At 38.1% G+C, this 13,515-nt stretch overlaps 1 protein-coding gene across 7 annotated transcripts in view; it reads left to right on the top strand.

Annotated features, from left to right (window-relative positions):
• LOC147009451 (uncharacterized) overlaps positions 1 to 13,515 on the top strand; it is a 37,468-nt gene that overhangs the window by 311 nt on the left and 23,642 nt on the right. For 3 of the 7 annotated variants that reach the window (XR_015052861.1, XR_015052860.1, XR_015052863.1), the window contains exon 2: positions 12,377 to 12,436. The exons of the other annotated variants lie outside the window; for them this stretch is intronic. The gene's annotated coding sequence lies outside the window, so the exon portion shown is untranslated. The remainder of the gene's footprint in view (positions 1 to 12,376; positions 12,437 to 13,515) is intronic. 7 annotated transcript variants of the gene reach the window in all.

The following is a 13,515-nucleotide window of genomic DNA, read 5'->3' as shown; positions in this document are numbered from 1 at the left end:
AGTAGTACGAAACTAGTGGTACAGATTATAACATGTTTCTTAACGAGATATCGGCAGGGCCGATGCAAGGACATTGGGCCCTCTCACCAACATTCACTTTCGAAAATAAAGTGTCTCGGCATGAATAAAACTCTGCATGAAAAACAAGAAGAGCAATCAGACATTGCACACCCTCGCCAGGACTTATTTCGTGTAGTGTTTGTGCAGTTTTCTGTGGTATATTTTGTGTGGTGTTGTGCAGTTTTCTGTGGTATATTTTGTGTGGTGTTTGTGCAGTTTTCTGTGTGGTGTTTGTGCAGTTTTCTGTGGTATATTTTGTGTGGTGTTTGTGCAGTTTTCTGTGGTATATTTTGTATGGTGTTTGTGCAGTTTTCTGTGGTATATTTTGTCGTGTTTGTGCAGTTTTCTGTGTTATATTTTGCGTGGTGTTTGTGCAGTTTTTTACAGTTTTCTGTGGTATATTTTGTCGTGTTTGTGCAGTTTTCTGTGTTATATTTTGTGTGGTGTTTGTGCAGTTTTCTGTGTTATATTTTGTATGGTGTTTGTGCAGTTTTCTGCGGAATATTTTGTGTGGTGTTTGTGCAGTTTTCTGTGGTATATTTTGTGTGGTGTTTGTGCAGTTTTCTGTGTGGTGTTTGTGCAGTTTTCTGTGGTATATTTTGTATGGTGTTTGTGCAGTTTTCTGCGGAATATTTTGTGTGGTGTTTGCGCAGTTTTCTGTGGTATATTTTGTGTGGTGTTTGTGCAGTTTTCTGTGTGGTGTTTGTGCAGTTTTCTGTGGTATATTTTGTATGGTGTTTGTGCAGTTTTCTGTGGTATATTTTGTCGTGTTTGTGCAGTTTTCTGTGGTATATTTTGTATGGTGTTTGTGCAGTTTTCTGTGGTATATTTTGTATGTTGTTTGTGCAGTTTTTTGTGGTATATTTTGTCGTGTTTGTGCAGTTTTCTGTGTTATATTTTGCGTGGTGTTTGTGCAGTTTTTTTACAGTTTTCTGTGGTATATTTTGTCGTGTTTGTGCAGTTTTCTGTGTTATATTTTGTGTGGTGTTTGTGCAGTTTTCTGTGTTATATTTTGTATGGTGTTTGTGCAGTTTTCTGCGGAATATTTTGTGTGGTGTTTGTGCAGTTTTCTGTGGTATATTTTGTCGTGTTTCTGTGGCGTTTGTACAGTTTTCTGTGGTATATTTTGTGTAGCGTTTGTGCAGTTTTCTGCGGTATATTTTGTGTGGTGTTTGTGCAGTTTTCTATGGTATATTTTGTGTAGCGTTTGTGCAGTTTTCTGCGGCATATTTCGTGTAGTGTTTGTGCAGTTTTCTGTGGTATATTTTGTGTGGCATTTGTGCAGTTTTCTATGGTATATTTTGTGTAGCGTTTGTGCAGTTTTCTGCGGCATATTTCGTGTAGTGTTTGTGCAGTTTTCTGTGGTATATTTTGTGTGGCGTTTGTGCAGTTTTCTGTGTTATATTTTGTGTGGTGTTTGTACAGTTTTCTGTGGTATATATTTGCGTGGTGTTTGTGCAGTTTTCTGTGGTATATTTTGTGTGGTATTTGTGCAGTTTTCTGTGGTATATTTTGTAGTGTTTGTGCAGTTTTCTATGGTATATTTTGTAGTGTTTGTGCAGTTTTCTGTGGTATATTTTGTGTGGTGTTTGTACAGGTTTGTGCAGTTTTCTGTGTTATATTTTGTGTGGTGTTTGTGCAGTTTTCTGTGGTATATTTTGTGTGGCGTTTGTGCAGTTTTCTGTGTTATATTTTGTGTGGTGTTTGTACAGTTTTCTGTGGTATATGTTTGTGCAGTTTTCTGTGGTATATTTTGTGTGGTATTTGTGCAGTTTTCTGTGGTATATTTTGTAGTGTTTGTGCAGTTTTCTATGGTATATTTTGTAGTGTTTGTGCAGTTTTCTGTGGTATATTTTGTGTGGTGTTTGTACAGGTTTGTGCAGTTTTCTGCGGAATATTTTGTGTGGTGTTTGTGCAGTTTTCTGCGGCATATTTTGTGTGGTGTTTGTGCAGTTTTCTGCGGTATATTTTGTGTGGTGTTTGTGCAGTTTTCTGCGGTATATTTTGTGTGGTGTTGTGCAGTTTTCTGTGGTATATTTTGTGTGGTGTTGTGCAGTTTTCTGTGGTATATTTTGTGTGGTGTTTGTGCAGTTTTCTGTGGTATATTTTGTAGTGTTTGTACAGTTTTCTCTGGTATATTTTGTAGTGTTTGTGCAGTTTTCTGTGGTATATTTTGTGTGGTGTTTGTGCAGTTTTCTGCGGAATATTTTGTGTGGTGTTTGTGCAGTTTTCTGCGGCATATTTTGTGTGGTGTTTGTGCAGTTTTCTGCGGTATATTTTGTGCAGTTTTCTGCGGTATATTTTGTGTGGTGTTTGTGCAGTTTTCTGCGGCATATTTTGTGTGGTGTTTGTGCAGTTTTCTGCGGTATATTTTGTGCAGTTTTCTGCGGTATATTTTGTGTGGTGTTTGTGCAGTTTTCTGTGGTATATTTTGTGTGGAGTTGTGCAGTTTTCTGCGGAATATTTTGTGTGGTGTTTGCGCAGTTTTCTGTGGTATATTTTGTGTGGTGTTTGTGCAGTTTTCTGTGGTATATTTTGTGTGGTGTTTGTGCAGTTTTCTGTGTGGTGTTTGTGCAGTTTTCTGTGGTATATTTTGTCGTGCTTGTGCAGTTTTCTGTGTTATATTTTGTGTGGTGTTTGTGCAGTTTTCTGCGGAATATTTTGTGTGGTGTTTGTGCAGTTTTCTGCGGTATATTTTGTGTGGTGTTTGTGCAGTTTTCTGTGGTATATTTTGTCGTGTTTCTGTGGCGTTTGTACAGTTTTCTGTGGTATATTTTGTGTGGCGTTTGTGCAGTTTTCTATGGTATATTTTGTGTAGCGTTTGTGCAGTTTTCTGCGGCATATTTCGTGTAGTGTTTGTGCAGTTTTCTGTGGTATATTTTGTGTGGCGTTTGTGCAGTTTTCTGTGTTATATTTTGTGTGGTGTTTGTACAGTTTTCTGTGGTATATATTTGCGTGGTGTTTGTGCAGTTTTCTGTGGTATATTTTGTAGTGTTTGTGCAGTTTTCTGTTATATTTTGTGTGGTGTTTGTACAGTTTTCTATGGTATATTTTGTAGTGTTTGTGCAGTTTTCTGTGGTATATTTTGTGTGGTGTTTGTACAGATTTGTGTAGTGTTTGTACAGTTTTCTGTGTTCTATTTCGTGTAGTGTTTGTACAGTTTTCTGTGGTATGTTTTGTGTGGTGTTTGTGCAGTTTTCTGTGGTATATTTTGTGGTGTTTGTACAGTTTTCTCTGGTATATTTTGTAGTGTTTGTGCAGTTTTCTGTGGTATATTTTGTGTGGTGTTTGTACAGATTTGTGTAGTGTTTGTACAGTTTTCTGTGGTATGTTTTGTGTGGTGTTTGTGCAGTTTTCTGTGGTATATTTTGTGGTGTTTGTACAGTTTTCTCTGGTATATTTTGTAGTGTTTGTGCAGTTTTCTGTGGTATATTTTGTGTGGTGTTTGTACAGATTTGTGTAGTGTTTGTGTAGTGTTTGTGCAGCTTTCTGCGGCATATTTTGTGTGGTGTTTGTGCAGTTTTCTGCGGTATATTTTGTGTGGTGTTTGTGCAGTTTTCTGTGGTATATTTTGTGTGGTGTTGTGCAGTTTTCTGCGGAATATTTTGTGTGGTGTTTGTGCAGTTTTCTGTGGTATATTTTGTGTGGTGTTTGTGCAGTTTTCTGTGGTGTTTGTGCAGTTTTCTGTGGTATATTTTGTATGGTGTTTGTGCAGTTTTCTGTGGTATATTTTGTGTGGTGTTTTACAGTTTTCTGTGGTATATTTTGTCGTGTTTGTGCAGTTTTCTGTTTTATATTTTGTGTGGTGTTTGTGCAGTTTTCTGTGTTATATTTTGTGTGGTGTTTGTGCAGTTTTCTCTGGTATATTTTGTAGTGTTTGTGCAGTTTTCTGTGGTATATTTTGTGTGGTGTTTGTACAGATTTGTGTAGTGTTTGTGCAGTTTTCTGTTATATTTCGTGTAGTGTTTGTGCAGTTTTCTGTGGTATATTTTGTGTGGCGTTTGTGCAGTTTTCTGTGTTATATTTTGTGTGGTGTTTGTACAGGTTTGTGCAGTTTTCTGCGGAATATTTTGTGTGGTGTTTGTGCAGTTTACTGTGTTATATTTTGTGTGGTGTTTGTGCAGTTTTCTGTGGTATATTTTGTGTGGTGTTTGAACAGGTTTGTGCAGTTTTCTGCGGAATATTTTGTGTGGTGTTTGTGCAGTTTTCTGTGGTATATTTTGTGTGGCGTTTGTGCAGTTTTCTGTGGTATATTTTGTGTGGCGTTTGTGCAGTTTTCTGTGTTATATTTTGTGTGGTGTTTGTACAGTTTTCTGTGGTATATGTTTGTGCAGTTTTCTGTGGTATATTTTGTGTGGTATTTGTGCAGTCTTCTGTGGTATATTTTGTGTGGTGTTTGTGCAGTTTTCTGTGGTATATTTTGTAGTGTTTGTGCAGTTTTCTATGGTATATTTTGTAGTGTTTGTGCAGTTTTCTGTGGTATATTTTGTGTGGTGTTTGTACAGGTTTGTGCAGTTTTCTGCGGAATATTTTGTGTGGTGTTTGTGCAGTTTTCTGCGGCATATTTTGTGTGGTGTTTGTGCAGTTTTCTGCGGTATATTTTGTGTGGTGTTTGTGCAGTTTTCTGTGGTATATTTTGTGTGGTGTTGTGCAGTTTTCTGTGGTATATTTTGTGTGGTGTTTGTGCAGTTTTCTGTGGTATATTTTGTGGTGTTTGTACAGTTTTCTCTGGTATATTTTGTAGTGTTTGTGCAGTTTTCTGTGGTATATTTTGTGTGGTGTTTGTACAGATTTGTGTAGTGTTTGTGCAGTTTTCTGCGGAATATTTTGTGTGGTGTTTGTGCAGTTTTCTGCGGCATATTTTGTGTGGTGTTTGTGCAGTTTTCTGCGGTATATTTTGTGTGGTGTTTGTGCAGTTTTCTGTGGTATATTTTGTGTGGTGTTGTGCAGTTTTCTGCGGAATATTTTGTGTGGTGTTTGCGCAGTTTTCTGTGGTATATTTTGTGTGGTGTTTGTGCAGTTTTCTGTGGTATATTTTGTGTGGTGTTTGTGCAGTTTTCTGTGTGGTGTTTGTGCAGTTTTCTGTGGTATATTTTGTCGTGTTTGTGCAGTTTTCTGTGGTATATTTTGTGTGGTGTTTGTGCAGTTTTCTGCGGAATATTTTGTGTGGTGTTTGTGCAGTTTTCTGCGGTATATTTTGTGTGGTGTTTGTGCAGTTTTCTGTGGTATATTTTGTGTGGTGTTTGTGCAGTTTCTCATTTCGTGTGGTGTTTGTGCAGTTTTCTGTCGTATATTTTGTGTGGTGTTTGTGCAGTTTTCTGTGGTATATTTTGTGTGGTGTTTGTGCAGTTTTCTGCGGTATATTTTGTGTGGTGTTTGTGCAGTTTTCTGTGGTATATTTTGTGTGGTGTTTGTGCAGTTTTCTGTGGTATATTTTGTGTGGTGTTTGTGCAGTTTTCTGTGGTATATTTTGTCGTGTTTGTGCAGTTTTCTGTGTTATATTTTGTGTGGTGTTTGTGCAGTTTTCTGTGTTATATTTTTGTGTGGTGTTTGTGCAGTTTTCTGTGGTATATTTTGTAGTGTTTGTGCAGTTTTCTGTGTTATATTTTGTGTGGTGTTTGTGCAGTTTTCTGTGGTATATTTTGTGTGGTGTTTGTGCAGTTTTCTGTGGTATATTTTGTGTGGTGTTTGTGCAGTTTTCTGTGGTATATTTTGTGTGGTGTTTGTGCAGTTTTCTGTGGTATATTTTGTGGTGTTTGTGCAGTTTTCTGTGGTATATTTTGTGTGGTGTTTGTGCAGTTTTCTGTGGTATATTTTGTGTGGTGTTTGTGCAGTTTTCTGTGGTATATTTTGTGTGGTGTTTGTGCAGTTTTCTGTGGTATATGTTTGTGCAGTTTTCTGTGGTATATTTTGTGTGGTGTTTGTGCAGTCTTCTGTGGTATATTTTGTGTGGCGCTTGTGCAGTTTTCTGGGGTATATTTCGTGTGGTGTTTGTGCAGTTTTCTGTGGTATATTTTGTGGTGTTTGTGCAGTTTTCTGTGGTATATTTTGTGTAGTGTTTGTGCCGTTTTCTGTGGTGTTTGTGCAGTTTTCTGTGGTATATTTTGTAGTGTTTGTACAGTTTTCTGTGGTATATGTTGTGTCGTGTTTGTGCAGTTTTCTGTGGTATATTTTGTGTGGTGTTTGTGCAGTTTTCTGTGGTATATTTTGTGCAGTTTTCTGTGGTATATTTTGTGTGGTGTTTGTGCAGTTTTCTACGGCATATTTCGTGTAGTGTTTGTGCAGTTTTCTGTGGTATATTTCGTGTGGTGTTTGTGCAGTTTTCTGTCGTATATTTTGTGTGGTGTTTGTGCAGTTTTCTGTGGTATATTTTGTGTGGTGTTTGTGCAGTTTTCTGTGGTATATTTTGTCGTGTTTCTGTGGCGTTTGTGCAGTTTTCTGTGGTATATTTTGTGTGGCGTTTGTGCAGTTTTCTATGGTATATTTTGTGTAGCGTTTGTGCAGTTTTCTGCGGCATATTTCGTGTAGTGTTTGTGCAGTTTTCTGTGGTATATTTTGTGTGGCGTTTGTGCAGTTTTCTGTGGTATATATTTGTGTGGTGTTTGTGCAGTTTTCTGTGGTATATATTTGTGTGGTGTTTGTGCAGTTTTCTGTGGTATATTTTGTGTGGTATTTGTGCAGTTTTCTGTGGTATATTTTGTAGTGTTTGTGCAGTTTTCTATGGTATATTTTGTAGTGTTTGTGCAGTTTTCTGTGGTATATTTTGTGTGGTGTTTGTACAGATTTGTGTAGTGTTTGTGCAGTTTTCTGCGGAATATTTTGTGTGTAGTGTTTGTGCAGTTTTCTGTGGTATATTTTGTGTGGTGTTTGTGCAGTCTTCTGTGGTATATTTTGTGCGGCGTTTGTGCAGTTTTCTGTGGTATATTTTGTGTGGTGTTTGTGCAGTTTTCTGTGGTATATTTTGTGTGGTGTTTGTGCAGTTTTCTGTGGTATATTTTGTGTGGTGTTTGTGCAGTTTTCTGTGGTGTATTTTGTGTGGTGTTTGTGCAGTTTTCTACGGTATATTTTGTTGGGTCTGTGCAGTTTTCTGTGGTACATTTTGTGTGGCGTTTGTACAGTTTTGTGTGGTGTTTGTGCAGTTTTCTGTGGTATATTTTGTGTGGTGTTTGTGCAGTTTTCTGTGGTATATTTTGTGTCATGTTTGTGCAGTTTTCTGTGGTATATTTTGTGTGGTGTTTGTGCAGTTTTCTGTGGTATATTTTGTGTGGTGTTTGTGCAGTTTTCTGTGGTTTGTTTGTGCAGTTTTTTGTGGTATATTTTGTGTCGTGTTTGTGCAGTTTTCTGTGGTGTATTTTGTGTGGTGTTTGTGCAGTTTTCTACGGTATATTTTGTTGCGTCTGTGCAGTTTTCTGTGGTACATTTTGTGTGGCGTTTGTACAGTTTTGTGTGGTGTTTGTGCAGTTTTCTGTGGTATATTTTGTGTGGCGTTTGTGCAGTTTTCTGTGGTATATTTTGTGGTGGTGTTTGTACAGTTTTCTCTGGTATATTTTGTAGTGTTTGTGCAGTTTTCTGTGGTATATTTTGTGTGGTGTTTGTACAGATTTGTGTAGTGTTTGTGCAGTTTTCTGCGGAATATTTTGTGTGGTGTTTGTGCAGTTTTCTGCGGCATATTTTGTGTGGTGTTTGTGCAGTTTTCTGCGGCATATTTTGTGTGGTGTTTGTGCAGTTTTCTGTGGTATATTTTGTGTGGTGTTTGTGCAGTTTTCTGTGGTATATTTTGTGTGGTGTTTGTGCAGTTTTCTGTGGTATATTTTGTGTGGTGTTTGTGCAGTTTTCTGTGGTATATTTTGTGTGGTGTTTGTGCAGTTTTCTGTGGTATATTTTGTGTGGTGTTTGTGCAGTTTTCTGTGGTATATTTTGTGTGGTGTTTGTGCAGTTTTCTGTGGTATATTTTGTGTGGTGTTTGTGCAGTTTTCTGTGGTATATTTTGTGGTGTTTGTGCAGTTTTCTGTGTTATATTTTGCGTGGTGTTTGTGCAGTTTTTTACAGTTTTCTGTGGTATATTTTGTCGTGTTTGTGCAGTTTTCTGTTATATTTTGTATGGTGTTTGTGCAGTTTTCTGCGGAATATTTTGTGTCGTGTTTGTGCAGTTTTCTGTGGTATATTTTTTGTGGTTTGTGCAGTTTTCTGTAGTATATTTTGTGTGGTATTTGTGCAGTCTTCTGTGGTATATTTTGTGTGGCGTTTGTGCAGTTTTCTGTTATATTTTGTATGGTGTTTGTGCAGTTTTCTGCGGAATATTTTGTGTCGTGTTTGTGCAGTTTTCTGCGGAATATTTTGTGTCGTGTTTGTGCAGTTTTCTGTGGTATATTTTTTGTGGTTTGTGCAGTTTTCTGTAGTATATTTTGTGTGGTATTTGTGCAGTCTTCTGTGGTATATTTTGTGTGGCGTTTGTGCAGTTTTCTGGGGTATATTTCGTGTGGTGTTTGTACAGTTTTCTATGGTATATTTTGTAGTGTTTGTGCAGTTTTCTGTGGTATATTTTGTGTGGTGTTTGTGCAGTCTTCTGTGGTATATTTTGTGCGGCGTTTGTGCAGTTTTCTGTGGTATATTTTGTAGTGTTTGTGCAGTTTTCTGTTATATTTTGTGTGGTGTTTGTACAGTTTTCTATGGTATATTTTGTAGTGTTTGTGCAGTTTTCTGTGGTATATTTTGTGTGGTGTTTGTACAGATTTGTGTAGTGTTTGTACAGTTTTCTGTGTTCTATTTCGTGTAGTGTTTGTACAGTTTTCTGTGGTGTGTTTTGTGTGGTGTTTGTGCAGTTTTCTCTGGTATATTTTGTAGTGTTTGTGCAGTTTTCTGTGGTATATTTTGTGTGGTGTTTGTACAGATTTGTGTAGTGTTTGTGCAGTTTTCTGTGGTATATTTTGTGTGGTGTTTGTACAGATTTGTGTAGTGTTTGTACAGTTTTCTGTGGTATGTTTTGTGTGGTGTTTGTACAGTTTTCTCTGGTATATTTTGTAGTGTTTGTGCAGTTTTCTGTGTTATATTTTGTGTGGTGTTTGTGCAGTTTTCTGTGTTATATTTTGTGTGGTGTTTGTGCAGTTTTCTGTGGTATATTTTGTGTGGTGTTGTGCAGTTTTCTGCAGAATATTTTGTGTGGTGTTTGTGCAGTTTTCTGTGGTATATTTTGTGTGGTGTTTGTGCAGTTTTCTGTGTGGTGTTTGTGCAGTTTTCTGTGGTATATTTTGTATGGTGTTTGTGCAGTTTTCTGTGGTATATTTTGTGTGGTGTTTTACAGTTTTCTGTGGTATATTTTGTCGTGTTTGTGCAGTTTTCTGTTTTATATTTTGTGTGGTGTTTGTGCAGTTTTCTGTGGTATATTTTGTGCAGTTTTCTGTGGTATATTCTGTAGTATTTGTGCAGTTTTCTCTGGTATATTTTAGGTGGCGTTTGTACAGTTTTGTGTGGCGTTTGTACAGTTTTCTGTGGTATATTTTGTGTGATGTTTGTGCAGTTTTCTATGGTATATTTTGTGTGGCGTTTGTGCAGTTTTCTGCGGCATATTTTGTGTGGCGTCTGTACAGTTTTCTGTGGTATATTTTGTGTGATGTTTGTGCAGTTTTCTATGGTATATTTTGTGTGGCGTTTGTGCAGTTTTCTGCGGCATATTTCGTGTGGTGTTTGTGCAGTTTTCTGTCGTATATTTTGTGTGGTGTTTGTGCAGTTTTCTGTGGTTATATTTTGTAATGTTTGTGCAGTTTTGTGTGGTATATTTTGTGTGGTGTTTGTGCAGTTTTCTGTGGTATATTTTGTGTGGTGTTTGTGCAGTTTTCTGTGGTATATTTTGTGTGATGTTTGTGCAGTATTCTATGGTATATTTTGTGTGGCGTTTGTGCAGTTTTCTGCGGCATATTTCGTGTGGTGTTTGTGCAGTGTTCTGTGGTATATTTTGTGGTGTTTGTACAGTTTTCTATGGTATATTTTGTAGTGTTTGTGCAGTTTTCTGTGGTATATTTTGTGTGGTGTTTGTGCAGTTTTCTGTGGTATATTTTGTGTGGTGTTTGTGCAGTTTTCTGTGGTATATTTTGTAATGTTTGTGCAGTTTTGCTGTATGTGCAGTTTTCTTATGTAGTATTTTGTGTGGTGTTTCTGGTACAATTTTCTAGGTGGCGTTTGTAACAGTTTTGTGTGGTGTTTGTGCAGTTTTCTGTGGTATATTTTGTGTGGTGTTTGTGCAGTTTTCTGTGGTATATATTTTGTGTGGTGTTTGTGCAGTTTTCCGTGGTATATTTTGTGTGGTGTTTGTGCAGTTTTCTGTGGTATATTTTGTGTGGTGTTTCTACAGTTTTCTGTCGTATATTTTGTGTGGTGTTTGTGCAGTATTCTGTGGTTATATTTTGTAATGTTTGTGCAGTTTTCTGTGGTATATTTTGTGTGGTGTTTGTGCAGTTTTCTGTGATATATTTTGTGTCATGTTTGTGCAGTTTTTTGTGGTATATTTTGTGTCGTGTTTGTGGAGTCTTCCGTGGTATATTTTGGGCGGTGTTTGTGCAGTTCTCTGTGGTTTTTTTTGGGTGGTGTTTGTGCAGTTTTCTGTGGTATACTGTGTGGTGTTTGTGCAGTTTTCTGTGGTATACTGTGGTGTTTGTGCAGTTTTCTGTGGTATATTTTGCATGGTGTTTGTGCAGTTTTCTGTGGTATAGTTTGTGTGGTGTTTGTGCAGTTTTCTGTGGTATAGTTTGTGTGGTGTTCGTGCAGTTTTCTCTTGTCTATTTTGTGTGGTTTGTGCAGTTTTCTGTGGTATATTTTGTGTGGCGTTTGTGCAGTTTTCTGTGGTATACTTTGTGTGGTGTTTGTGCAATTTTGTGTGGTGTTTGTGCAGTTTTCTGTGGTATATTTTGAGTGGTGTTTGTGCAGTTTTCTGTGGTATATTTTGCGTGGCGTTTGTGTTCTGGTGGGTTACATAGTTAATAACACGCACAACTAGAACTACCACTTTATAACTGTTAGCAATGATGCCCGGGTACCAAGACGTCCCACTTTGAACGAACATCTGACCCATGACTTTTATTGTTATTCAGCTGAATTCAGAAAAGGATTAAAATTAATTCAATTTAAATCAAATGGAAGACAAATCGGAAAAGTCCTGCAATGGAGGAATGAGAAGGAACCCAAAGAAGCAAAAAGAAAATATGAATTCATCAGGAGGAGCCTGGATAGGATTCGGGTTTCAGCTGCTCCTCCTCGACACTCAAATCCATCCAGGCACAGCCAAGTGAGCCTTCATTAAAGTATAAAAAAAAGAACCCACATCAAAAATATTAAATAATGCAGACCATGCATACAATCAGATTGAAATTTAAAACGTGTATATATATATATATATATATATATATATATATATATATATATATATGTGTATATATATATATATATATTCCCCATCACTGCTCGATCATAATTTTGAAATTTATTATTTTTAGGATTTATTAGGATTAAAAAAAATATTTCCCATCAATCCAATATGGCTGCCAAACCATGTGACCTATCAATTTGTTCATGAGCATCCTGGTATCCCCAAGGCTTTGGGAACGTGTGTGTGACGTTTCCCCTTGATCTGTCCAGCCGTTCTGGAGAAGATGATTTTTAAACGTTTCAGGGAAAATCCAAAATGTCTTCCAGACCATGTGAAGATGATGTCACAGTTAAGGAACTTTTTGTTCCTCATGGATAGGCGGTCATACCTATTCAGGTTCTCCTCGATCTGTTCAGCCGTTCGGAGAAAAATATTTTTGAAGGTTGTTGTTGTTTAAAAAATATACACATATATATATATATATATATATATATATATATATATATGGCTGCCGAACCATGTGACCGATGACATCATAAGTTCTTTTCTGAGGAGGGTAGTGTCGAGCATGGCCTTACCACACGTTGCTTCACACTCTGGGTGGGGAGAGAAGCGGTTCATGTGAAGGGGAAAGGGGGTGTTCTGGACATGTGATTGATGGGGGACTTGAGTGAAAGTAGAGGGGGGGGTGATTGTCCCCTTCTGCCGGCATTGGTACAGGATTGAACAAAATTTGGTACATTAAAAGAGCAAAATCTTAAATTCAGCCTGTAACACAACAAAATGTGACAAATGTCAAGCAGTGTGAATACTTTCTGAAGGCACTGTAATGTAATTTTAAGGATTTCTGTAAATTCTGTTAATTTCACAACATCCTATATTCATCTTTATGACCTCCGCCACGAAGGTGAAGGTGGTTATGTTTTCACCCCTTTCTGTCTGTTTTTTTGTTTACAGGATATCTCAAAAAGTTGTGGTTGGATCCGGATGAAATTTTATGCACAGGTTGGGTGTGTGGTAAGGACGAACTGATTCGATTTTGGTGAAGATCCGGAACAGACTACTAGAATTTTTTAAGTGATTCTTCACCATTGAGAGATGGGGCTCTAAAACGATATGTAGCATGACGTCTCAAAAATGTATTGGGCCAGATATGTTCTTGTGGATCAGGCATTGTGGGTGGAGGTATGTGCTCTTCCGAGTGCCGTTCTAGTTTCAATTGTAAACCTCAAAACATGGTGGATATTATCTCAACCATTTTCACTCAAATTGAGGACCACATGGCTGATAATTGTGGTGCTTACTCCTGTGTCCACCACCGCATTTACACCTATGCCCGAAATTTTGCACCTCATCGTCAAACTACCAATGCCAATTTGACAACAAAAGATGACTTGTCATGTCGATGAGGGCTGTCTTTCATCTACCATTGCCGAACGAGGCCCTGCATGTTCGGCACTTCTTTGTTTCCTTGGGGGAGGTGGGTGTTGGTGGCCAGCTATGGGTATGCCAGGAGGGTATGTTGGCAGGAGCTGGCATGCTGGTTAATCAGGGGCATTGAGACGGTGGGTCAGGGGGATCGTTATCGCGGGGCCCCGGGTTCCATTGAGGGGCCTGAGCTTCTTCTGTAACTGTAGTTTTTAAAACATATGTAAGAGACTAGGGGTGGGGGGCTCGAGATTGTTTGCCTCAGGGTCCGTGCTGGCTCTCGATGCCCCTGAGTATAATACCTCACCAGGTAAGGTGCATACCTCCTGAATAATTCCAAATGGATGTACTCATCGCCAGCCCACATGATCCCACGTGAGCTTGCAAGAAATGATCCACGGCCAGGCTCTCCTATGCGGCCACTGCCAGAACCTGAATATGTGATTCGTACTGCACAGCGAATATCATGCGTCAATTCTCCTGCAGATTTGCCTGCCTTTCTTTTACGCATTGCGAGCTGGGCTTTAACAAGCGCAATGTGCTGTTCTTTGCCAAAACAGCTTTTTAAAGTCAAAATGAGGTCTGCCAAAGACGTGACACCATCAGGCATCATTGTCAGTACCTTATCCACCATACTGCGCAATGCTGTCACCAAATGCACCCCACCT

Source organism: Eptatretus burgeri, chromosome 17, assembly GCF_056783735.1.
Source record: "Eptatretus burgeri isolate ZD-2024b chromosome 17, Ebu_testis_v1, whole genome shotgun sequence".
NCBI classification, from domain to species: Eukaryota; Metazoa; Chordata; class Myxini; order Myxiniformes; family Myxinidae; genus Eptatretus; species Eptatretus burgeri.
Note: the sequence above shows the minus strand (reverse complement) of the source record. Positions and strands in the feature narration are given on the sequence as shown.